We start from the raw sequence: 26,790 nt of genomic DNA, 5'->3' as shown, positions 1-26,790 counted from the left end.
AAGAATTCTAAGCCTTTGCTTTTCACATACCTCCATAATATGATGTATTGAATGTTTTATGCTTTTACATACAAAAAATAATTATAGAACCAGTCACGTTATTGGCAATATAAAAAGAAAAAAAACCTGTTAATCATTCTAGAAAGAAAGGTGAATTTGTTTTGATCTGAGTAAGACAATTATTTCTACCTGAGATACATTCAAGGCAGCTGTGTAGGATTTTGGGGGGGGGTTGTTTATTTTTAGATCAGTTGCATACACTGTAGCCATAAGTTTATGGCTATCATCTAAAGATACACAAACAGATATGAAATGAAAATATGCACAACCTACTTTAGTGTAGTGGAAGAAATAGTGTGTGCAGAAGTAGCTCATGAATAAGTTTAATAGATCTAGAGGGCTCTCTAAAATATAACAAAATTGGGTTTAAAATGTCATCAATGAGGAAAAGTAACAAAGTCTGGATTTCTCTGGTGAGTTATTAGGAAAAACAGAACTACTATCTCTGCATAAGCATAGTTCAGCTTTTTCAAGAAATACCATTTGTATCTGAATTAGTAGTAGTTTGACTGACCTAAGGAAACCTGAGATTTTTGCAAGATATGCCAGTGCGCTGTAGCATATAATCTGAAGTCCTTAGCTCAGCAAATGGAATGCTAAAATGCTTTGCATCATTATGGCTTCATCTAATATTTCTGTCAGCCCACTGCTGTATTTTAGCAGTGCAGTGTTGTGCAGAAATAGCTGGTCGTAAATAAGTGAGCTTTGGTATTGAAAACAGTGATGCTGAACTGAGCTTCATTTTCCCCTTCTTGCTAGTCCTTTAGGTTATACTAACACAGCATGTGCATCAGGAAGACACATCTGACCCTTACAGTGAGTGAGAAGAGGAAAGAGTGAGAAAAACACACTGTTCAAGTTGAATCCCTCCAGTCCAAAATAAAGTGTACAAAGAAATAGCTGCCCATTTAAGTCACTTTTTAGGGAATGAAGTTAAGGATATCAAAGCCACAAGGTGTTTTGTGAGAGTGTGCAAGGGCATTTGAAGATGCAGAGCTTGTTAGGTTAGGGTAGGAAGGTATTACAAAGTACAGAAAGAACTGGATCTGGTGCACTCTTCTCTGTGATTTCTGTTGTTACATGTTCACCTTGACAAGAGCTGAGCAGGTAGTCAGGAAATCAGGACCTGGCACTGATCTCTGAACTTAACCAGCAAGTGTAGAGAGGAACACGGAGAATGAATATGTCAGCTCTATCTACTGCTTCTATGATTAGCTCAAGAATTTCTACAGAACTGAATTATGTCAAAAAAATCAGTCACTTATTTTGTCACTAAAGAATTCTGCTTTTCCAAACCCAGAGTGTGAGTGGCAGCCCTACATATAGATTTAAAGGACGTATATGAATTTGCAGGTAAATAAGAATTGTTTGAGTTCTGATATCTATTTTTCCCTGTCCTTAGGAAACCAAGATGGATCCTTCTGAAAACTAAGCAAAGAGAAACACATCTGCACACTCAGATTCAAAGACCAGTGATAGAATCATAGAATATATCAAGTTGGAAGGGACCCATAAGGACCATTGGGTCCAACTCCCTGCTCCTTGCAGGACTACCTAAAACTAAACCATATGACTAAGAGTATTATCCAGATGCTCCTTGAACTCTGGTAGGTTTGGTGCCATTATCACTTCCCTGGGGAACCTGTTCCAATTACTAATCACTTTCTCAGTGAAGAACCTTTTCCTATGTCCATGCTGAACTTTCTTTGATGCAGCTTCATTCCATTTCCTCATCTCCAGCGCTGGTCACCAGCGAGAAACCAGCACCTCCCTGTCCACCACCCACCCTGAGTAAGTTGTAGACTGCCATGAGGTCACCCCTCAGCCTTCTCTTCTCCAAGCAGAACAAACCAAGTGACATCAGCCACTCCTCGTAAGTCTTGCCCTTGGAATGGTATCGGATGTCCTGTTTCAAATCCCCTGCTCTTTTTCATAGTATATTTAATAGCAAAAACCTCTGATCTGCTGTAAGCACACAACCACAGTTTTCCTTAAGAAAAGTAACTATACTTCATCCATAAATTAAGTTTGTACCTGTGCTGGTTTGGGCTGCAATAGGGTTAATTTTCTTCATAACAGCTAATATGGGGCTATGTTTTGAATTTATGCTGGAAACAGTGCTGGTAACACAGGGATGTTTATGTTACTGCTAAGCAAAGCTTGCACAGAGCCCAGGCCTTTTCTGCTCCTCACCCCACCCCACCAGCGAGGAGACTGGGGGTGCACAAGAAGTTGAGAGGGGACACAGCTGGGACGGTTGATCCCAACTGACCAGGGGGGTATTCCATACCATATGATATCATACTCAGCAATAAAACTAGGGGGAAAGAGGTTGGCACGGGGGCCACTGCTTGGGAACTGGCTGGGCATCAGTTGAGCAGTGGTAAGCAACTGTTTTCATTTGTATCACTTGTCTTTCTTGGGTTTTATTTCTCTCTCTCTGTTATTTTAATTTTACTTACAACATTATTATTTTTTTATTTTATCAATTATTATTTTTTTTTTATCTCAGCCTGTGAGTTTTCTCACTTTTACACTTCCAGTTTTCTTCCCTGTCCCATCAGGGAGGGGTGAGCGAGTGGCTGTGTGGTGCTTAGCTGCCAGCTGGGGTTAAACAATGACATGTAGTTATGCCTTTTGTTATTTTTCACCTGACATCTGAAATGTGCAGTGTGACATTGCTGTTCTACATTTTCGTTAAGAAAGAAATGAGAGATGAGATAGAAAAACTATGGAATAAAATGCAACAAAATGACCTTTGAATCCTTTTTAACTGGAATCCTAATACTGTTGGAGTGACTATAACTATGTAACTTGCTCATGATCTGTGCTGCCTAACCACTCTGTTGTGCATGAATCCACTCCTGCTATCAGATTTCTTTATGTACACCTGCGAATAAATCCAGTGATATATCTGGGACCTAAAAATGCAGTTGTGAGTCTTCAAAATAAATGTAAAATAGAGGTTTGATTGTCCCCTGAGACGTGAGTTAACTATTTGATCTAGAAAGATGAAAAGAATGGAGAAATTAAAAAAAATATGCAATTTATTAGAAGTTAAGATAGCTGTATATTGTTTGATAGGAAACTTTTTGAACTTGTTGTTATTTTACACATGTGCAAAAGCAAAGAAATTAATTCCTTGCTTATTTATATAGGTTATTAAACCCTATATTATGACAACCTTTGTCTTGTTGGTTTTGTTTGGGTTTTTTGCGGGTTTGTTGATTTTTTTTTTTTGTTAGTAAGAAGTACTTCTGCAGATATAACTTACACATAAAAGTTACTGTGAACATAGATTGCCATCAATTTCAGAAAAAACAGACAGCAGCATAGAGGTACTGGTTAAAGGCAAGTAAATCCCATGCTTAAATCCATAGCCAAAGGTTAAGACAAGTGGCTTGGCTTCATAGCAGGATTCTTCTATGATTTATCCCTATTTGCTTAGCTCCTGTTTATAGCTCTTCCAAATCAGTAAAATGTGGACAGCAGTGTTTCACAGGGGTGACTGCATCTATTCCATTTATACAGAACCAGAAGCTGACTTCTGTGCTCTTAACAACCGCTGGGTATCTATATTGGATAAGCCATAGGTTAATACTTTTCTAGATTGTTATTGCTGTTTAGTATTTTGAAATATTTCTAAAACACTTAATTATTTCTAAAATACTTAAGGAGATACAGTCACTTTCTTGTACGTGGCAAGGTGTCAGGAGGATAATTGCAGTCAAACTCGGAGATGTTTAGGCACCATGACCAAGAGAGCTATGTAAACACAGATAGGTGTCCAGGTTTGTTTTGGAATTCAGAGGTTGCTGAGAAAAACAAACAACATTATCGTCAATACTGTAATTGAAACTAAAATGTTAAAAAAAAAATAGTTTACATTAACATAGTTCAAAGTATTAAGGATGTGGGGAATCTAATTAGTATGTTCAGAAAAATACACAGTCCCTAATTTAAACAGAGTAGCATAAATTAAATTTAAAAATTGAGACTGATGGTTCTAAACCTACAGATATTACTTTTCATTAAAGATAAATTAATAATAAACAGGAAAATGTATAGCTGGAAACAACAAGTTCAGGACTGAAGAAAGTTATGGAATGAATAATTAAAGTTTATTATTTTGGATCCAATTTTGAATATTTTCTTATCATTGTCACTTACTTTTCATTTCTTGAGAGATGGATTTATTTTCAATCCAACCTAAGAAGAAATTCCTTTTCTTTTTCCCTCAATAAAAAATGCATTTTTAAGTCCCTTGATATTGCTTTGGAATACTACAATATGAAAGAAAGTAAAATCTGAGATTTTAAAATTAAATCCTTTTACTGATCCTAGCTGGAAACTAAGCCTCACCTACCTGTTTGCTCACTGCCCCCCAGTGGGATGGGGGAGAGATTTGGAAGGGTAAAAATTGAGAAAACTCATGGATTGAGATAATGGCACTTTAATAGACAAAGCAAAAGCCACACACACAAGCAAATTGAAACAAGGAATTTGTTCACCACTTCCCACGAGCAGGCAGGTGTTCAGCCATCCCCAGGAAAGCAGGGCTCCATCACACGTAATAGTGACTTGGGAAGGCGAATGCCATCACTCCAAACATCCCCCCCTTTCTTCTTCCCCCAGCTTTACATGCTTTTTGTCCACCCCCAGCTTACTGACTGGTGAGGTGCTGTGAGAAGCAGAAAAGATCTTGGCTGTTTAATCACTGCTTAGCAATAACTAAAACAACCCTGTGTTATCAACACTGCTCCCAGCACAAATTCAACGTATGAGCCCCATACTAGCTACTATGAATAAAATTAGCTCTATTCCAGCCAAAACCAGTACACTACAAAGAACAAATGAATTTGCAGATGACAATTCAAAAAATCCTTAAGACATTGAACTTAATTATTAGCTCATATGTTAGATTTTAACACCTTTGTATGCACTGTAGAACTTGGGTGCGAGATAAATAAATATAATCTTCTAGGAACAATATTTGTGTCCACCCTGATAATCTGTCTACACAGGACATTAATGTTACACATTAGACACTTTGCCTGAGTTACACAGAATCACAGAATTATTTAAGCTGGAAAAAAACCTTTAAGACCACAGAATCAAGCCATTAACCACGCACTGACAAATTCATCACTAAACCATGTCCCTTAGCATGACATCTATACCTCTTTTAAAGACCTGCAGCGATGGTGACTCCAACACTTCCCTGGGCAGCCTGTTCTGATGTTTGACAATCCTTTCAGTGAAGAAATTATTCCCAATATCCAATCTAAACCTCCTCTGGTCAACTTGAGGACATTTCCTTTTGTCCTCTCACTTGTTCCTTGACAGAAGAGATAGACCCCCACCTTGCTACAACCTCCTTTCAGGTAGTTGTAGAGAGCAATAAGGTCTCCTCTGAGCCTCCTTTTCTCCAGGCTAAACAACCCCAGTTCCCTCAGCCACTACTCACAGGACTCGTTCACTAGATTCTTCATGTCTAAAGTCCTTCAAGAACGAATGAAACTGTATGACATTTTCAGAGGATAATGGTTCTTGCACTAAAAAAACCTACCCAAAGCGGGTGAGATATATCACCCATTAGTACAAGTGAAGGTCTTTCTACTGGGACTAGAACAACTTTTATAAAGCATTTACCTTTCAGATAGCTCAATACAGATCTAAATGACTCTCAGTACCATGAAGTTCTTCTGCAACTCTTTACTAACAGCACCACTTACACATATTCAGATGTACATTATATCACATAGAACTTTTATCCTCCCCGTTTTCCTAGATTATTTCTGAATAGTTTCTTTGGTTCTAGAAAAAATCATCCTTGCAGGATCCTTGAAAATAGATTACTTCCATTGTGAGAACTGATGATTTCCTACTCCTTGACTCCTGTATTTTAATTATTTCTTAATTAATTTGTGATTAATTAAATCCCCTAAGCATTTTCATTAAGAATTTTCTTCATGTATCTTGTACAAAGCTGTTTTCTGAATCAAAGTATTCTGCACTAGATGCAGTTCTTTGGTTCAAATCCTGATTCATTATTTCAAATTATTCTAATACTCTGCAGGATATAATATCCTAGTGCAAAAGCTGTGTTGACTTTTCCTATATTTATCCATGTATTGACTAATAGATTTCCATTTACTGCTTCCACAAATCTGCATGGTTTATGTGTCAGAACTATCATCTGGTAATTTCTGGACCACTAGTGGAGTGCTTTGTAAAACTGGTGCTGCTCTTACAAAAATTTGTTCTTCTAAATCTGGACAGGTTGGATGGATGGATAACATACTAATTTTTCAGAAGTTTCATATCTGAGTTCCTTTAGAACTTGTGGAAGGTTACCATCCCATCCTGATATTTTATTATTCCTTCATTTTCTTTTCTTTTAAGAACATTTTGTACTGATACTGAAATTTCCTCAGACTTTTCCTAGGAATCCTCTCTAACAGAGTGGTGAAAGAACCAGAACCCTGTGGTGAAGGAACCTCACTGAAGACATTTTTCATGGGAACATTGGTGCAAAAACCAATAATAAAAAAACTTAAATAATTTTGCTTTTCTACAATTTATTTATAGATCTTTTATGCTGATTTTAAACTTTGTTTTGGTCAAGTCATTTTGCATTCATTTTCTGAGCAAGGTTTTCCATACCTCTTCACTTTTTGCTTCTAATAGGACCTATTATTACACATTATCAAAACTTGCATAGGTGATATACTGTTGAACCTTGCAATTTCTGCCCATTAAAATCATTGGAATGACAGTAATAAATTTTGTGGTATATCTAGGAAGGAAACTTTCTAGATTTGTAATTAATTCAGCAGAATAAGTTTTTCTTATCCAGCCCAGCTGACTTTACATATTGGAAAGCAACCAAAGTAGTCTGGTATTAGCATTACACCTTGAAAACACACTAGTTCTTGCATCTTATTCTTTTTGATCTTAGGGAAAGTGTGCATAAGTATTGTGGTAGAGAGACAAGATGCTAAGTCAAAGCCACCTGTCTAGAAGACAAACTCCAGATTCTCTTCAGACTGTGATCTGATCTTTCCTGTTCTGTGGATTGTAAATTTCCATGCTGTGTACTTCCGTTTACAAGATCATAACAAGTCAAATCTGCAACTACTACTCATTACAAAATTACAAAGATCAAATAACAGAATGTAGGATTTAATTATAAATGGATTTGAGAGCTGTATTAAAATCACCTAGTTGAATTTCATATATGTCACAGTCCTTTCTTAAGACTGTATGGGAAGTTGTGTACTGACAATGCTGGATAGAAAGCTTTTGAAATTATTAATCAGAATGCAGATGCTTTAGCAGTTGTAGCATTAAGTTAGTAGACATAGTGAATTCTTTGAAAACAATCCTTTAGCACTACTTAAATGTCAGTCTGGAATATTTCTCGATAGAACCTTAAGAATCAAGTTTATAAAATGAAATAATACTACTAATTTCTTAAGATATAAAAATATAAATGTCACAGGAATTTTTCCTGTTGTCCCAGAGTGCACCATTTTGGGAATATTATACCAATATTAAGAGAATGGAAGCTACTATAAATTAATTCGGGTGTTCAGAGAGCTAACAGCGATGCCAGAAGTGTTAGCATCTCATTCTGCAGTTTATCACCAGTGTTAATGGTACATGGATTTTATATAATCTCATATCTTTTCACTTTGTATTGACATATAAATTCATTTCTGTATAAACACACAGAGACTGCGTATGCAAATTGTATACTCCACTAGAGTTCTGTATTATTTCAGAGGTGCCAAGGATTCATATTCTGATTCTACTGGAACTAGTCATAAAAGTCTGCATGAGTTTCCCAGGGGCATAATTCTTTTAATAATTATTAAGTGCTAGCACTAGAATGCTGTTGTTTTTAATGTTGCACCGGACATGCAGAGATGGGGGGAAAAAGCAGTAGGAGTTGCTCCAGGGCAGTGTGAGAAAGGAGGCTTTAGGAATCACTAATGAATGTTATTTGTTATCTTTAAATCATTCTTATGTAAATTGTATGAAATGCTTGCCTGTGCTTGAAAAGGATTTGTGATCACTGGGGAACCTAGTATCTACAAAACCACTGAAATAAAGTACTTCAGATTAGAACAGGGTTGTGTTCAGTTCCTGACAACACAGAATCACTGAATTTTGCTTCTCTATACCCCGTTTAATATCAGTGCAAAATATCTATAAAATTCACAAGCTTACTGAGTCTTTGGTTACTCAGAAGTTAGAATAATTTCTAACCTAGTTTTCTTGTACTGCTTGTACAACAATCTCCAAGTACAACCTCACAAAGTTGCAGTAGGGCCACATTTGGCCTGGTTGTTCATAGCGAAGATTTGCTACACATGGTATTTGACATGCTTTGAGAACATTTTAAATGGCACAATTAAGCTGTATATGATATGTCCTTACTGGAGTTTGCCGATGTGTGTGAGATTCGACCATGGTCAGTCTCATCAGGGTATGTATCCTGTCAGGTCATTTTTCTGCTCTTTATTTTTATCAAGCTATAGGAATATTATGTTCTTTTCATGTTCAATAGCCTCTATAAACTGTGTTTAGAAAAAGATTTTAAAATATTAACATAATACTTTCATCCACCATTAAAAAATACATGCATATTATTGTTTTAAGTTCAGTACTGCCGAAGCTCTAAAAAAAAATGGAATTATTCTGTAGGAAACATAATAATAAATGAGAAGACTTCACCATTAGAAACAGTTTGTGGTTTCAATAAAAGTCATGGAAGCACAGAAAACCATGACAGTTTTAAGGATCAGACATTAAGTAATAATATTACCATAATACTTACCTAAAGAAAAAAATTAAAATTTATTTTTTAAAAAATATGTTAAAAGAGCACAGTGTATGAACCAAGGGATGTATACACAGTCAGTCTCATAAATTCAATCCATTTTTCTGCAGCTGGTAAAGTATTTCACTCCCTGAATCTTCCACACTACCTGCTTCCAGGGAAATTTAAGGAAGACCTAAATTTCTAGCTGCTTCACCCCATAGTACAAATATTTCAGAATACATAAAAAAAAATAAATCCTGAAACAGATAATACAAAAGTAGATAAATGCAATAATTTTTGCATTTCTTATGTACTTTTTACATGAGGCTCTGTAGTTAAAAGATAAAAAACGTATCAATACACTTTACTACCTGAAAGCACAGGCACACATTAAATAGTTTTTCTCATCAAGGAAGCGCCAGTGTCGCAAAATTGATGCTTGGCCTCACTGACTTCGCCTCAGGCTCTGAAGCCAAGCTGGTAACTTTCCCCATCTGCGGATTTTTTTGCTCTATTTTCTCACCTTCTATTTTGTAGTTTGGTGTTAATAGACTAACTGTATTTCAACCATATTGTAGCTTCAATATCACAGACTGCATTGTTTTTTTGTCAGCGGTTAGTTTTTTGTTTATTCATTTTTGTTTGTTTTGTTCTGGTATTTTTTTCCTTGAGACAGAGTGAAATGGTCTTTTTGTGACAGTAGCCTTAGTCAGAGAGAAAGAATATTTACTCCAGAATTTACCACATTATATCTTATATTTTTCACATGTTCTGTAAAGCAGTTGTCCTCTGGATCAGAATGGTACACAGCACATGCCTATTGCATGCAGTCATCAGAAGAGAGCTAAAACTCAGAACTGAAAGAACACAGGGCCACCCATACACTAATACTGACATCATGGTCAACAGACCATGGATCAGCAAAAGGAACTGCCACCCATTCCTGTAGGCTGGTCAGAACATACAGAAAATACACCTCTACACTGGAACGGGAAGGGGAAGGAGAGGGGGAATGACAAGGGGAAGGGGAAAGGGTGGTCATCCAGACTGTGAGAGAGGTTCAGGATTTCTTTCTCTAATCTATTTTCCATAATAAATTCAATCAAGCTTACAATGGGGGTGGCTAGTGCTGAAGAAAACGCCTCTTTGGAAGGAGAAAACAAACACTAGCAAGGTCATGAGGATTGCAGCAGCTCTGTGAAATGAGATCACAGAAGACTGGTTGATAAGATTTTGAAAGGGAACCATAAATCATCATTAAGAATCTTGTATCTTCAGTGAGCTATTCTTAAGGGAAAGAGGTGATTCTGAAAAGCTATTGCAAGTATAGGTAAGTGAAAAAAAAAAAAAGTGTGTGGAACACAAATGAGTGTCTTAGACTTACAGGGGAGTACCTAGACATTAAGAAGTCAGATTGTGAAAGCAGGTATACTGTATGAGACTTACTAAGGAATCAGGACAGATGCAGCAAAATTAGTAGCAGGAGGGAACTGCTTTTGGGAAAGGAAAGCTGCCTACTTCTATTTTTCCCTGAGAAAAGGGGGAAATTTACTGTTTGGAGAATAGTAAATACATATATAAATTAAAAAAACAAAACAAAACAAAACAAAAAACCCTATTGTCTATGTTTAATTCTACATTTTTCTCCAACCTCTTAAAGTGTTATGGTGACTAGCATAAGTGTTTATGTGACTCCACCACTGAGGAGAAAAAAATACAAACCAGCTGTACCTGCTTATGGGAAATAAAGACTGCATATTTGTGCCTCCTTTCAGTCCTGTTCAAGTGGCACAGAGAAAAAAGATCTGTCTTAACATGCTGTGGTGTGGAGTAATTGCAGTGGATGAGCAAAAGAAATGAAGCTGAAGGACCTCTTAGCAGATAAGAATAAATTATATTGGCCATTTATTGTTGGTTACAATGACATTGATCTCTGGTAATGTAAAAGTGAAAGAAAAGCCAATGTTCATGGCCAAAGAAATGTTTTACAAATTGAATAGAGGCAAAACTGCCAGCCTTTTAATGACTTGATTTTTAGAATTTGTACTGAAGGAAATTACTTCCCTCTAAATACCTGAAATTAAACAATTGGTTAACCAACACCTCATTGTTAAATAAAGAATAACAAAAACTGGACATCTTTTTTCTCCATTTTGATTTATTGGAGTTTTAACACAAGGAGGGTCCAAGCATACCTGAGTGATTTCAAGAAAGGCAATGCTTTTTAAATGGTACTACTTCATAAGACAGGAAAAAATTCCATTTAAAATTAAGATAACATTGGGAACTGCACATGGATCATTCACCTTGCCTGTTGTGTGCTTTTTACGGTTATCTCTGTTAGTTCTGACCACAGAACTCAGCAGTAGGAAATGTTCTTACAGGTTAATTGCTTCAAAATGTATTGAAGTCTGGTTGCTATGGCTCTTCTACTTGCAGTCCAAAAACTACTAAATGTGACAGTACTTGGAGTATTGTAAAAAAAGGCAATTTCAGTTAACCACAGCATATTGGGAAAGGTAGGCAGACAGACACTTAGTTGACTAGCTTCTGTAGTCCTGAGAAAAATAAATTTAGCTTGAACTTTTAATCGGTCTCTCACAATTGATCGTACTTTCTTTTTAGAACCATAAAATCAGAGACTATATCAGGTCAGAAAGGACCTCAGGAGGTCTCTAGCCCAACCTCCTGCTCAGAGCATGGCTGTCTATGAGGTTAGACCAGGCTGCTCAGGGTATAATCCGATCTAGTCTTAAAACCTTAAGGGCTGGGGACTGCACAACCTGTCTTGGCAAGATCATCTACAGTAGATTGTTTAATAGCAGTCCTCAGTCGACTTAAGTAGATCCTCTAAATTTTTTATTAGGTCATCCTATTTCTATAGGAATATTTTTTATATTCTATATATTTATATTTATATAAATATATTTATATTCTATAGCTATACTTTTAGCTAGAACTAGCACAACCCAAAAAACTGCTATAGACCTTGGGGTCTTAGTATATCTATTCCTCCTCTTCATCTAGTTAACTGTCCTAGTTTCAGCTGGGATAGAGTTAATTTTCTTCTTAGTAGACAGTGCAGTGCTGTGGGTTTTATTTAGTATGAGAATAATGTTCATAACACACTGATATTTTAGTTGTTGCTAGGTGGCGCTTACTCTGAATCAAGGAATTTTCAGCTTCCCATGTTTAGCATTTGCAGAAGCATGTGCACAAGAAGCTGGGAGGGAGCAGAGCCAAGGCAGCTGACCTGAACTAGCCAAAGGGATATTCCATACCATAGAGTGTCATGCTCAGTATATAAACCGGGGCGAGTTGGCTGGGGCGCATCGATAGCTGCTCAGGGACTGGCTGGGCACTGGTCAGTGGGTAGTGAACAGTTGTACTGTGCATCACTTGTTTGCTGGGGTTTTTTTCCCTTTGGGTTTTATTCCTCTCTCCTTTTCATTACAATTTTGTTATTATTATAATTATTTATTTTATTTTAGTTCCATTATTAAATTGTTCCTATCTCAACCCATGATTTTTACCTTTTTCCAATACTTCTCCCCATCCCACTGGGAGGTGGGGGAGAGGGGAGAGTGAGTGGCTGCGTGGTGCTTAGTTGCTGGCTGGGGTTAAAACATTACATTACCACATGCCTGAAGACATCAGAAGCTTTTACTTTTCTTTACTGAAAGGATAGGAAACCACAGAATTAATGGTAAAGTAAGCCCCTGCATGTGGACGGCTAACACAGTGCAGCTATTGTGTCGGAGCTGGCTCCTTGGTGAAGCTGGAGCTCCTGCTGTGTGGTATGCTTGCTTCCATGCCTGGTCTATTCCAGGATCTGGGTTTCCTGGCCCGGGGAAGGATGGCTAGGAAAAGAATATAACACTGTTAAAAGGCAGGACTATAGTAAGAGAAAGTGAAAAAGCCAGAGGCTGGACTTTGGGAACCTATGCTGTCATGAACATTTGCGTTGAAGGTAGCTTTGATTTTATTAAAAGGCAAATTTGCTTTTATTATATGGCTTGGGGCACTGCTATAAAATCTTCCTTGGGTCTTGTGGTGCTGAAGGTTGACACTTTTTAACTTTGTTTAACAATATTTGATGTTCTGTCATGCAAGCAGCCATGGAGCTGCTAAAGATTTTAGGTTTATATTTTTTCCACCAATGAATAAACACAGGATAGGTCTTAGAGGAGTATTACCAATTATTTGGTCCATGTATTTCACTGAGGTAGACAGTTTGGCAGCCTGAAATTTCATTGATTCAGCATAGAAGACATAGGTAATATTAAGTAAGCCTAGCATGAAGGCATTGGGAAGCAGTGCAAAGAAGCAAGACGTCCATACTTTCACCTGTAGTTGATGATTGACATTTTAGTACATTTTAGTCTCCTTTTTGGGTACACAGTCTAGGAATCAATGGTCTCATAGATAGGCACACTAAGCATTCACAGTTTCTAATTAAATGAGCATTACTTTGAAACTATGAAATTGTGTAGATGTGATGTGTACATTTGTATGTAGATGTGGTGCTCCTAAGTGTTTAGTTTTTAATTAAATAAGCCATACTTTGAAAAGGTGTAGATGTGTTGATGTGTACATTTACATGTAGATGTGGTGCTTAGGGACATGGTTTATGGTGGACTTGGCAATGCTGGGTTAATGGTTGGACTCAATGATCTTAAAGGGCTTTTCCAACCTAAATGATTCTATGATTCTATGCTATGCTAAGTGCTTTGAAAAATCAAGTAATCATTTTTTCTCTTTTTTCCACCTCATTCCCCTATCCCCTGTTCCTCCTCCCCACTTTCAGTTCTGTAGGCAATGAACGTTTGAAACTGAAATAAACAAGGGAATGGAAATTACAACCCCTAGGAATCAGGTGTGATGTTCACATCATTTGAAGATAGAACAGATGAGAAATGTGTCCAAAAGGGAGGCAATTGATTTTGTAAAACCGCTGATACTTGCTTTTAAAGAAGCAATTAAAATACTAAGACAACACTTCACACCTTTATTCTGTTTTAAGTGTCCCTTTAGGGTTTATGCTCCCTTGGAGTTTAGGAGTGTCAAATGAGAGAACTCCTTTAATCTCCAATATAGGAAAGATACAGAGAGAGAAAGTGTGGTGGGTTGACCTTTGCTGGCCGCCAGGTGCCCACCAAGCTGCTCTATTACACTCCCTCCTCAACTGTACAGGGTAGAAAAGCCTGTTGAAAGGTTTGTGCGTCAAGATAAAGGAGAGGGAGATCACTTAGCAATTACCATCATGGGCAAAACAAACTCAGCTTGGCGAAATGAAAATTTGTTACCAATCAAAGATAACAAGAAATAAGAACAAATCTATTAAACAAAGGTATAAAACCACCTTCCCTCCACCCCTCCCTTCTCCCTGGTCTCAGCTTCACTTTTAACTTCTCTACCTCCTTCCACAGAGCAGCACAGGGGGACAGGGAATGGGAGTTGTGATCAGTTCATAATATGTTGTCTCTGCTGCTCCTTCCTTCTCATGTTCTTCTCATGCTCCAGCATATGGGTTCCTACCACAGGAGGCAGTCCTTCACAACCTTCTCCAACATGGGTCCTTCCCATGGGCTGCAGTTCTTCACAGACTCCTCCAGTATGGGTCATTTCCACGAGTGCAGCCCAGAAACAGACTGCTCCAGCATGGGTCCCCCTGTGGGGTCACAGGCCCTGCCAGCAAACCTGCTTCAGCCTGGGCTCCTCTCCATGGGGCCACAGGCCCTGCCAGGAGCCTGTTCCCATGTGTGCTTTTCATGGGGTCACAGCTTCCTTCAGGATACATCCACCTGCTCCCTGTGTGGACTTCTCCATGGGCTGCAGGGGGACAACCTGCCTCACCATGGTTGGTCTTCATCATAGGCTGCAGGAGAATCTCTTCTCTGGTGCCTGGAGCACCTCCTCCTTCTTCACTGACCTTGGTGTTTGCAGAGTCATTTTTCTCACTCCTCTCTCTGGCGGCAGTTGTGCAGGGTATTTTCCCCCTTCTTAATTTTTTTTATCACAGAAGCACTACCAATGCCGTTGACTGGCTCAGCTTTGGCCAGCAGCAGGTCAATCTGTCAACCAGCTGGAACTGGCTCTGTCCAATATGAGATGGCTTTTGGTATCTTCTCACAGAAGCCACCACTGCAGCTCCTCACTACCAAAACCTTGTCATGTAAAGGCAATAGAGATACTGTCCCATGAAAAATATTACTTCTGGATGACTATATTATTTCTGGAGAATCTTTCATAACTCTAAAAACTTACAATTAACAAGCACTTCACCTTCTTAAAATTCTTGCTAACATTTATGCTTCCCTATATTCCTTATTTTCCTGAAGTACCTAGTTTGATAGTGAAGTAATTTACAAACCATGCTACTCTCTCTTTTTCAACTTTTTCTTATTTCAAGCTTTTCTCAAACAGAGCATCCTAAGTGGTGATTCAAGTTATGTTAGACAAAGAGCAGTACCACTGATTAGTATCTACACAGAGCCTAAACTGATAAAAAAAAGGAACTGTAGTCCGGCAAGCATTTATACTTGGTTGAATTAGGGATGGAGGCTTCTCTGGTTGTGCACAAACCATATCACTTTAGCATCATCTGTAATAAATTATTTTGACTGATATTGTGTGCATGAATAAAATAAATTGCTGATGTTTTCTAGAAGAAAAGATCAAGACGTCAAGAGAACAACAACAGAAAAAGAACAAGATGCCAAATGAACAATACCAGAAACATTAAAAGAGTAATAAAAATTCAAATTCCAATGTATGTTCACACAGTAAATGTAGAAGTGCCTCAGGAAAGCATATCAGTCTTCACTGTTCTGGCTAAACTATGGTCAGTACCCAGAACAGCAACACTAAAACTAGATCAGACTTTTTTTCCAAGCTTTGCTTAGCTATACTCTTAAACATTGAGCAGTGCCATCTGGTACAAGATAGTATTCCATTACTGTCTCAACTCATGACAGGCACAGGAGGAAGACACATCTTGCAGGGTAAAGTGCATGCAAATTGTGTTTCACTAGAAATCCATTCTAGTTTGCCCTGCTTCAAAGTAGTGGATTTCCTGATATTTATATTTGACACACACAAACATGTACATTCACAGAAACATATGACATTAAAATAAAAGGTTGCATATACCACTTCAGACTTCTCAGGATGAAGACTGCTTGTACTCATTCCTCTTCTGTGGGATTTCTGGGGCTGTGGCTACATTTTGTAGACATAATCCAAGACTGATAAATTTAATTATATTTTTACAGTTCTTTAAATGCTTTTGGCACTGATTGACATTCTTAGAGAGTACAACAATATACAAATGAATCTTCTTATTCTCCCTGTGAGTTATGATACATTGTTTATCACCAAATGTTAGGGTTTTTCCAAATGATTGGCATGCCAAACAGACCTACTTGGGAACAAATCCATTTTTTTTTTCCTAAAGATATTAATTTTGAGGCAAGTGTAAAGAATATCTACCTGGAGAGTTAAATTATTGGAAAAGCTATAAGCAACTGACAATGGAACCTTTTATTGCTAAATACCAAGTAGGTGTCATAGGCAGAATGTGATAAACATGAATCCTTCAGGATATATAAAGCAAGTCTGAGAGACAGATTGACAAGAGTGAGTTTGATAAAAAGTAATAAAACTGATAAAGAGTGAGTCAAGCTAAGAATTTTGTACCATCCTCCTAAATACCATCAAATCATAACGAAGTATAAAAACATGGAACCAAAAATGAGAAATTTTTAGCATGATGCTTTAAGTAAAACAGTAGTCCTCTGCAAAAAGACCTGATAGAAAATAACTCTACTGAAAAGTAATTATACATACATATATATATATATATGTGTGTGTGTGTGTGATGGAAGATTATCAGGTTTCAAGACGATTTGTGTATTTAAGCACTTAACAGAATTTTAGGATTCCTTTAAACAAAGTATGGAGAGATGACATAAAAATACAAGTTGCACAAAATAATTTCAGTACTAAATAAGCTCTCTCAGCAATTAATGAGATTTTAAATTGACTTCTGAAAAAGCAAGATTAAATTCTCAGTAGAAAACTTAATAAGATCACTGCTTTTACTACAACGTTATAGAGTGTCTGACATCCAGATATTTTAGAGCTGAAGCTCCTTGCCACTTGCTTGACTGTTTTTCGTGGGTTCTCTGGTACTAGGACATGTGATTGCAAAGTTTGTGTGACAAGAGTAAGAGCAGTGCGTCAGACTCTGAACCACACATGCTTTAGACTAATACTGTTCACAGAAATATTGTCCTCATGTCTTGGTTACTCTAAAATCTCGAGCCTTTTCACAGCTTAGCAGTAGATTAAGTGGACTTTCCCTCAAAGCATCAGTTCTATGGACAACTGGATTCATAGATCTTCAGGAGCACATGGCAGTTGAAAACATTTGTTCATGTTTCAGCTTGTTCTCCCTAGTTCAAACAAACCTTCTTGACTCCATTATCAATCTCTCGACATGCTGATGGTCCCAACCTGGAGGTCTGGGATTTCTCTCTCCAAACTTGGAGCCTTTGGCATTTCTGTAGCAAGCTTTCTGCTCCTTATACCATATATTTTCTCTCTTCTTCATTAATAGTCAGTGAAAGACCCTTTCTTTTACAAAAAAATTAATCATCTGATTTATGAGGCAGGCATTGCATTACCCATTAAAGGATGGATTTGAAAACTGATGTGTGAAAGAATTGTCATCTCTTTGTACAAGGGCATTTATTTAAATTAAGCAAGGGCTCTCAAATTTGGTTAAATACTAGGTACAAGAATTTTACTAATGTGCCTAAGGACTCTACTTCGATATAGAGATAACAGTAGTTAATTTTGCCCACATTTAAAATGCAATGTTTAAAGTATAAAAAGAGAATTATAAGTCTCAAATATAGCTTATGCATCTGAAGATATTCCCAATATCATGCCAATGGAGGCTGCTTGCTTTTTTTTTGCTTTTCTTTTTTCTTTCCTCTCTGCAAGACAGATTAAATTCTAATATTAAAACCCCTGTAGACCTTTCTGACTCACAAACTTCTGTTTCATCAGTTAGCTAAAGGTGAAAATGTCACATTCCTCCTACTCATCACAGATTTGCAGGTGAAACATATAACGAACTTCTGTATTTTCAAAATGTCATTAAGGACGGCAGAAATTAAACTCATTCTGAGGATGGGCTATCTCAGAACCTTTAAAGTTATCTCTCCAATTTTGAATACAATTATTATGGTCTTTCTGTCCTCAGTAATAAAATGGAGAAACATTTATTCTTGCAGGCTCACCTAATCAAGAAATTTTTGTTTATTTTATCTCAACTGAGTCTCTGTTCTTCTTACAACTACTGAACTAAATAGGTTGCTGTGAAATAACCCTCTCGCTCTTTTAAGTTATGTTTTATTATTTTAATGTTTGATTTTGCAGACCCTAAAAAATGTTCCTTTCTTGCTTTCAATGCCCATAATGAGTTTCTCCATATTTTAATGATTTAATTTAAATGCAAATGAAAAGTTTGAGTATACATATTTTTATTTTTAGGCCTGATCAGGTTCACGTATAAGAAAAGGTGAAAGGGAGGACGTTCACCTTTGGGAGAAGAGTGTCTGCAAAACTAAAACGTAAAGATCCTAACAATTTGTATACCGCTTTAAAATTAATTTAGGAAATAAATTAAAATATGTTAGTAAAATACTTCATGAGGTCAGACATCAGTTACTCTTTCTGTCAGCTTTAGGAACAATTCCAGTTCAAACTACTTGAAGTCCATTTGCATTACTGAAGTCCACAAATATGAGTATTTTAGACTTCTCATGAGCCATTCAAAACACACAGAAAAGTGCTGTAGGGTATGGGCTAAGGCTTCATGGGTGTATTAAAAGCTTACTTTTGTTGTTGTGAATTGGTACATTGTACCTCAGCTTGGACTGCTGTTATGTGCTGCTAAGCATTCAGGCATTACACCAATGTCAGATCTTTGTCCCAAGAAGCCATAGAATCTGAGATAAGCTATAGAATGGGGGGAAAAAAATAATAAATTTATAATCATAACCACCTAGATACTTTGGCCATTCAAATCAATCAAAACCTTTATCTAGATAATATGAAAACAGCAGGAAAGCAAAATCCACACTTTATAGCCCTTTAAAATTAGACTGATAGATGTAAAAATATTGTTATGTAAACTATTAATGCAGAAACAAAGCATTTCAGGACATATTGTCATAGAGAATGGTATAGCTAGAAGGGGATTTTTTTTGTTTTGAGTATCTGATCTTACCAAATGACTAAATAGTGATTAAAATACTTTTTTTTTTTTTTTTTTTTTTTTTTTAAAATCCTTTTCAGATCGGAAACACCTGGAGGTTTCAGATGCATTAAAATCTCCTTGGGAAATCAGTGTTGCAATACTGGTTAGAGTGCCATTATAATCTGGAAAGTGACTGTCACCTTATTAATCAACTACTCTTCAACTCTTATCTGCCTAGTAACAAGAATAAATTTTTAAAACTTTTTTAGCCCTGCTGTGCTAACAGACTTTATGTGTGCTGATTTGATTTTTGTCTCCTGGTGTCCATCAGCTGAATTATTTCCTAAGTTTTTGCTCCAAAAACAAGCTCTAGTTGATTATATCTGTTCAACCCCAACTACTTCAATTACTAGGTTTGTAGATGGAGTCTGACAAGATTTTTAAAAATGCACTTTTCAGCAGGGTAGGCTACTTTTCCAAACTGGAAGTCTGGGGCTGGGTATAGGCTACCAGAGGATGTATTAAGTATACGTAAGAATTTTTCTTTGCCCTTAGCTGAATCATCTTTGTAGCGGTGTGAGCTTTCCTGTCTATGAGGAAAAGATGTTAGGATCCAAAGGCAAAAAATTTTAATCATAATTTCTAATTTAAATTTAAGGTTCAACTGAAAGTAAGTGACCACTTAAACAGTTTACAAGCCAGAACAGTTACTCCACCACTAGTAGTAGCATTATTATTTAGTTCTCTGCCTTTTTAGCAAAATGACACAATCCACTTCAGCTGAGAATGAATGCATGGAAATTCTATAATCTCTGTCATAAAATTGTAGAAGCATAGAATAGTTGGGGTTGAAAGGGACCTTTAAAGATTGTCTAGTCCACCCCCCTTGCCATGATCAGGGACATCTTCCAGTAGATCAGGTTGCTCAGAGCCCTGTACGACCTGACCTTGAATGTTTCCAGGGACGGGGCATCTACCATCTCTCTGGGCAACATCTTCCAGTGTTTCACCACCCTCATTGTGCAAATTTTTTTCCTCATATCTAGCATGAATCTAACCTCTTTTAGTTTAAAACCACTACCCTTTGTCCTATCACAACAGGCCCTGCTAAAATGTTTGTCCCCATCTTTGTTATAAGCCCCCTTTAAGTACTGAAAGGCTGCAATAAGGTCTCCCCAGAGCCTTCGCTTCTCCAGGATGAAGAATCCCAACTCTCGCAGGCTTTCCTCACAGAAGGGGTGTTCCGTGCCTCTGATCATCTCTGTGGCCTCCTCTGGAGCTGCTTCAACAGGTCCACGTCCTTTCCTGTGCTGAGGACCCCAGAGCTGGCCACAGTGCTGCAGGTGGGGTCTCACCAGAGCAGAGCAGAGGGGCAGAATCACCTCCCTTGACCTGCTGGCCACGCTTCTATTGATGCAGCCCAGAATGCAGTTGGCTTTCTGATCTGCAAGTGCACATTGTCGGCTCATGTCCAGCTTTTCATCCACCAGTACCCCCAAGTCTTTCTCCTCAGGGCTGCTCTCAATTCCTTCATCGCCCAGCCTGTATTGACACCAGGGGTTGTCCTGACCCAGGTGCAGGGCCTTGCACTTTGCCTTGTTGAACCTCATGAGGTACTCATGGGCCCACTTCTTGAGCTTGTCCAGGTGCCTATGAATGTGATCCTGTCCCTCATGCCTGTCAACCACACCATCCAGCTTGATGTTGTCTGCAAATTTGCTGAGGGTTCAATCAATCCCACTGTCTATGTCATTGACAACGTTATTAAACAGTACTGGTCCCAATATGGACCCCTGAGGGACACCACTTGCCACTAATCTTCATCTGAACATTGAGCCATTGTCCACTATCATCCGGATGTGAACATCCAAACAATTCCTCACCCACCAAAAAGTCTACCCATCAAAACCATATCTCTCTAATTTAGAAAGAAAGCTGTTGTGGGGGACCATGTCAAAGGCCTTACAGAATCCAGATAGACAATATTCATAGTTCTTCCATTGTCCACTGATGTCATCACACCATCACCGAAGGCTACCATGCTGGTCAGGCAGGACTTGCCTTTGGTGAAGCCATGCTGGCTGTTTTGAATCACCTCCCTGTCATCCATGTGCCTCATCATAGCTTCTAGGAGGATCTTTTCCATGATCTTCACAGGCACAGAGGTAAGGCTGACAGGTTGGTAGTTCCTAGGGTCCTCATTTCTACCCTTTTTTAAAATGAGTGCAGTGTTCCCTTTTTCCAGTCACCAGGGACTACACCTGACTGACATGACTTTTATAATATGGAGAGTGGCTTGGAAACTGCGTCAGCCAGTTCCCTCAGGACTTTGGGATGTATCTTGTCAGTTCCCATAGACATGTATGTTCAGGTTCCTCAGGTGATCACAGACCCAATCTTCTCTTACAGTGGGAGGGACTTTGGTCCCTCGGTCCCCATCTTGCGGTCCATTCACTCAAGAGGTGTGGGAAGAGAGGCTGCCAGTGAAGACTGAGGCAAAAGATTTGCTGAGTACCACAGGCTTCTCCTTGTTGGTTGTTACCAGTTTGCTAACGTTGCTCACCAGGGGAGGTACACTTTCTTGGACCTTCCTTTTCTGTCTGACATACCTGTAGCAGCCTTTAGTATTATTCTTTGCATCCCTTGCCAAGTTCAGCTTCAGCTGTGCCTAGGTGTTCCTGACTCATCCCTACACAACTGGGCAGCATCTCTATACTCTTCCCAGGATACCTGTCCCTGCTTTCACTGCCTGCGCATTTACTTCGTGCCCTTTAGTTTGATCAGCAGGTCTCAACTAAGCCATGCTGATCTCTTGCTTTCCTTTCCTTATTTCTTACACCTGGGGACTGACAGCTCTTCTGCTATATGGAAAGCATCCTTAAAGATTTGCCAGCTCTGTTCTGATCTCTTGTCCCTGAGGGCTGTTTCCCAGGGGATCTTATTGATTGTTATTGACTATTAAAAGAAACCGACTTGGATTATAGCAATATTCCTTTTGACATTGTAATTTATAAATATAATAGAACGTATGAATGGTAATAACAGAAATACATTTATTACTGGAAAAGGGGTTTATAATACCCCTATTTGCACTACACAGTGCAACAAATGTATTTTGGGTCACATAACAGGAAGGTAATTGTAGAGGTCTCTTGCTTCTTTCATAGCTACATCTGGTTCTGAGTGGGAAAATTCCTTCTCTTAAAAGGAATATCAGTGGGACTCCAGCACCCAGGAAGGAAGAATTCCCAGGTCTAGGGGTCTAAGGAATTTGGAAGCTACCCATAACATCCTTCACAGTGTAACGTTCTCTCTGGCATAGTGATGTGAATTTGTGAGGAGAGCTTTAAATTAAGCTTTTTGATAGTCAGAAGTATGGTGAGGACCAGAACAATTAAGGCCTTTGCTTGGGTTCATAAATATGTCAAATATCAACTAGAAATAAACCACACCACCTTTTGCTGCAGTCTATTGCTTTTGAGAAGTCTGTGATATCTGACTCATGCTCAGAAGCTGTTACACATAGCTTATGACTGAAAAAGAGTAACTTTCCAAGGAAAGAGATTTTCAAAGTCTGTTTTTATTTTCAGTTGTTTTGCAAGACTTTAGAAATGATCTGTTTCTGCATGGTTACAGTACCATTTGATGGGTTTTATTGCATGTTGTCAAAAGTGTAAGAGGTCTGCTTTAAAATCACCAATTCCAGTGTGGAGAGTGACTTACAGTAGCCTTTTGGTTTTAGGATAAAACAGCAGTATCTAAATGAAGAGGTTTAAATTCTCTGGTTCAAAGTCAGTGTCTTTATTGAGGTGATCAAAACAACATTATTTTTCTTTCTAATTCAAGTTTTACTTTATGAAGTATGTTAAAGTTCCTATAAGAATCTTCTGTAAATATTCATATGAGAAGAAAGGAAGAGGAAAGCACAGGCACAAAGATATATGGCAACATCAGGGGAGTGATCTAAAAATAATTTCAGTTGACAACTGAGCTCCATTTTCAGCTTGCAACTTGCCTGTGTGCATTGTCTTCACCTGGAAAAGGAAATGGACCTGGGAGATACTGATCAGTATGTTAAAACTGAGTCCAGTGTTTGGCTGAGACCTAAACAGATAAAAAACCACCAACCCAAACAACCTTAATTTGAATAGAACACAGTTCAGAATAAAAAAGACATTATGAAGCCTTCCAGGCTAATTGGGTCCCATCTACTGCTGGTTCTCTGCTACAAGGCCTCTGGAGAGCAAGAAATGGCACATGGGACAACACTGACCAGATGGATGAGAAAATATTCACATTGAAAACAACTTCAACCTGACAATTATAAAATGACAGGCTTGCCACAGATGAAAACCTGTCATCCAGGCATGATAAGGGACCTGGATTGCTTTGAGGGGAAACAGAACCTAATACAGCCAATAATTTTTTCAGGACAGAAGCCTTCATCAGATAAAAGTTTGATAATTTGAGGTTTTTTGTTTAATTAGCAGTAGTTAAGAGAGTAAATTTCTGGTTTTCTTCCACTATAACAATGCTCATTTCAAAATCTGATACAGAACACAGAGACAAACTTGGGGATTATTGCAAATTTACCTCTGAAATATAGCTAACAGCAAGACCCTTGCAGTCATAGTGATAACATAGATACAACAGAGTTTCTTGGTATGATATTATTTGAAAAAACTGTACCTAAGACACAATTGTTCTTGCAACTGAAGCCACATATTTATATGTGTCTAAGAGGACTGCTGCCTTCTTTGAAATATAGAGTATATATTCTGGATTATTCTTAGAGTGAGACTGGCTGAAATAGGGGCAAGAACATGATAATTGTATATAAATGCACAGATCTAAGAAATACTAACTTATGCCATCCTGTTTTCAACAAAATGTATGTATGTGTATGAGCATGATCACCAAATAAATCTTGGTTCAATATCTAGTAATATTCTAAATGGAACAAGAGATGCTAAGCTTATAAATGCATGTGACATCTCTAATGAAGATTATGACTTACATCCTTTAGTCTCTCCAATAAGAAACAAACTGCTAATAAGTACCATATCTGTAAGGATTTCTGCACACCTACTATCATCTTCTGATTCCCCATGGCAATGCCTTTTCAATGCATTAACTGATACAAACTTGTGTTTTTGCAAAAAGAACCATATTTATTATGGTAAATACCAATGCTTCTCAGAAACTAGAAGAGTAAAGTTCACCTATGATTTCCTGTTCTATTGGGAATGCATTTGAATCCAGCCTAGGCTAGCACAATCAAAAGTAATTTTCAGTGGTTTTCAGCTGTTACAGTTTGGATTCTGCTTAATCTAAGACCGCTGTTTTTTTGACACCAGTCCTTGGCCCTGAGTTGTAGCAGTTGGTATTGTAGCAGGTAGAATTCCTTTTCTCCAAGATAGAAGTATTAAGAGTTCAGAATGTAAAGGTCAGAGGAGACATGGATACATTATCTTTTTCCCTGGCCAGTGCATCCTACAAAGAAAGATAATCAGTTAACACAACCAGTTATCAAGTTACTGCTTATCTACAGGTTATTTGGAGATCGACAGAAAGAAGAGCACTATTTTATTCCTTGGATCAATGTCAGGATCCATGAAAAGTAGGCTGCAATACTGATAGTAACCATGCTTACTACAGCAGACTTATGTAATCTATTTAGCATTTTTCCTGTACCCAAGACTGTATGAACTACTGTCCAGAATACAGGTGTCTCCCCTTGGACTAGAAAGGGAGTTTGTATTACACAACTAAGTTTTTAGGGCTACGTTTAGGTATGATGCATCCTAATTCAAGACTTTTGACAAAATCCATATGGCAAAATTGTTTTAGAAACCAAAACAGAGCCCAAAATGTTCTGTCCTACAACCACTCTGCTGAAGTTAAGAATTAAAATTGTACGCTCCTTCTGTAAAGCCTAATAATTATTTCAAAGACATTGTTGTAATGCACTCTTTAATAAAGTCATCTTATCCTCAGGAAAGTAAAGAAAATGCATACACAATTTTGTGAGTTGTATCCAAGCCTGAATATAAAACAATGGGGTTTTGTCTTAATACAATTTGTTTTAATCTAGACAGTGATGTACAGTAGTGTTGAAAATTTTGAAATGCTGCTGTAGCATGTTACTAACTTTGTTTGAACAATAATCCCATCAGAGAAAAAAAGAAAATCCATTTTTTTCATAGAGGTAGCCCATCTTGAATCTGCAAATGCTTAGCCAGCCAGCTGCCTTTGCAGTTTTACAGTTGAAATTAGAGAAGAAATCAATATATCATCCTTCAACTGTCAAGTGTATTGTAGACAACTATAATGAGCATATACATAAAAGAAAAATATTATTCTACTCTATTTCTATTAATGACATTTACTTTGACAATGAAATAAGAATTGCAAAGCTTTTGACAAAGATAAAAATAAAAGATTGTGGTATACAATGAAAACATATTAGACAAAGACCAGGTCAGATACCTTTGACCTTCTGAATTGTCGTGCCTGTAACCCCCAATGTTCAAAAAGAGTCTTGCAATCAGTCTTTATCAGACTTACTGCCAAGACCAAAAATCAATCTACCCAAGGGATGAACATCATTTTTTGCAAGTGATACTGTGGTACTGTGAGCCATGGCATGTCATAAAAGTGTCACAACTTAGAGAAAATAGGTCAGTTCAGAATCACAGGCAGGATGAACTTGGAAGGAAACAGTATTTACTTAATAAATAAATAAATTAATAAATCCAGTCATAGAGTTTAATCAATACTTTTTGTACAAATTTTGCATTTTTTTTGTTTGATGGGGTTTTTTTGCTTGGTTGGTTGGTTGGTTGGTTGGTTGTGGTTTGTTGGGTTTTTTTGGTTTTTTTTTGTTTTGTTTTGTTTTGTTTTTAATAATACAAGGGCTAGGGGGATGTCAGGTAATTAAAAGGTAACTTCCCTGGGACTATTCTATGAAATGCGCCATATGTTTTATGTACATATGATAGGGCATATTGTATAGAAATATATTGCTGGAGAAAGTGCATTTTGGGTGGGGCTTTTTGGAGAGGTGGGAGTTGATCTGGCTGCATATATGGTGTGCTTCCATCTGTGTATGTTTTGGTTTAACCCAGCAGGCTGCTAAACACTGCACAGCTGTTCGCTCACTGCCCACTCACTGGGATAAGGGAAAGAATCAGAAAAAAGGTAAAACCCGTGGGTTAAGATAAGGACAGTTTAATAGGACAGAAAGGGAAGGGGAAATACTAATATAATAATTATTAATATTAAATAATAAAAAAATAATAAAATTATATACAAGTGATGTACAATGCAATTACTCACCACCTGCTGACCAATACCCAGCCAGTCCCTCAGCTGCATCTGCCACCCCACACCCAACTCCCCAACACTATTTTTGTTCAGTATGATGTCATATGGTATGGAATATTCCTTTGGCCAGTTAGGGTAGCGTCCCCTCCCAGCTTCTTGTGCACTCCCAGCCTCCTTGCTGACAGGGCAGCATGAGATGCTGAAAAGTCCTTGACTGGGTGTCAATACCTACTTTGCTAAAGATCTACAAGTATTTCCTCTGCAAATGGTGTAAATAGAAACACATCAAAAAAGCTGTGTTGCT

The sequence above is a fragment of the Falco punctatus genome (assembly GCF_963210335.1).
Source record: "Falco punctatus genome assembly, chromosome: 5".
Taxonomy (NCBI): domain Eukaryota; kingdom Metazoa; phylum Chordata; class Aves; order Falconiformes; family Falconidae; genus Falco; species Falco punctatus.
This window is presented reverse-complemented; position numbering follows the sequence as displayed.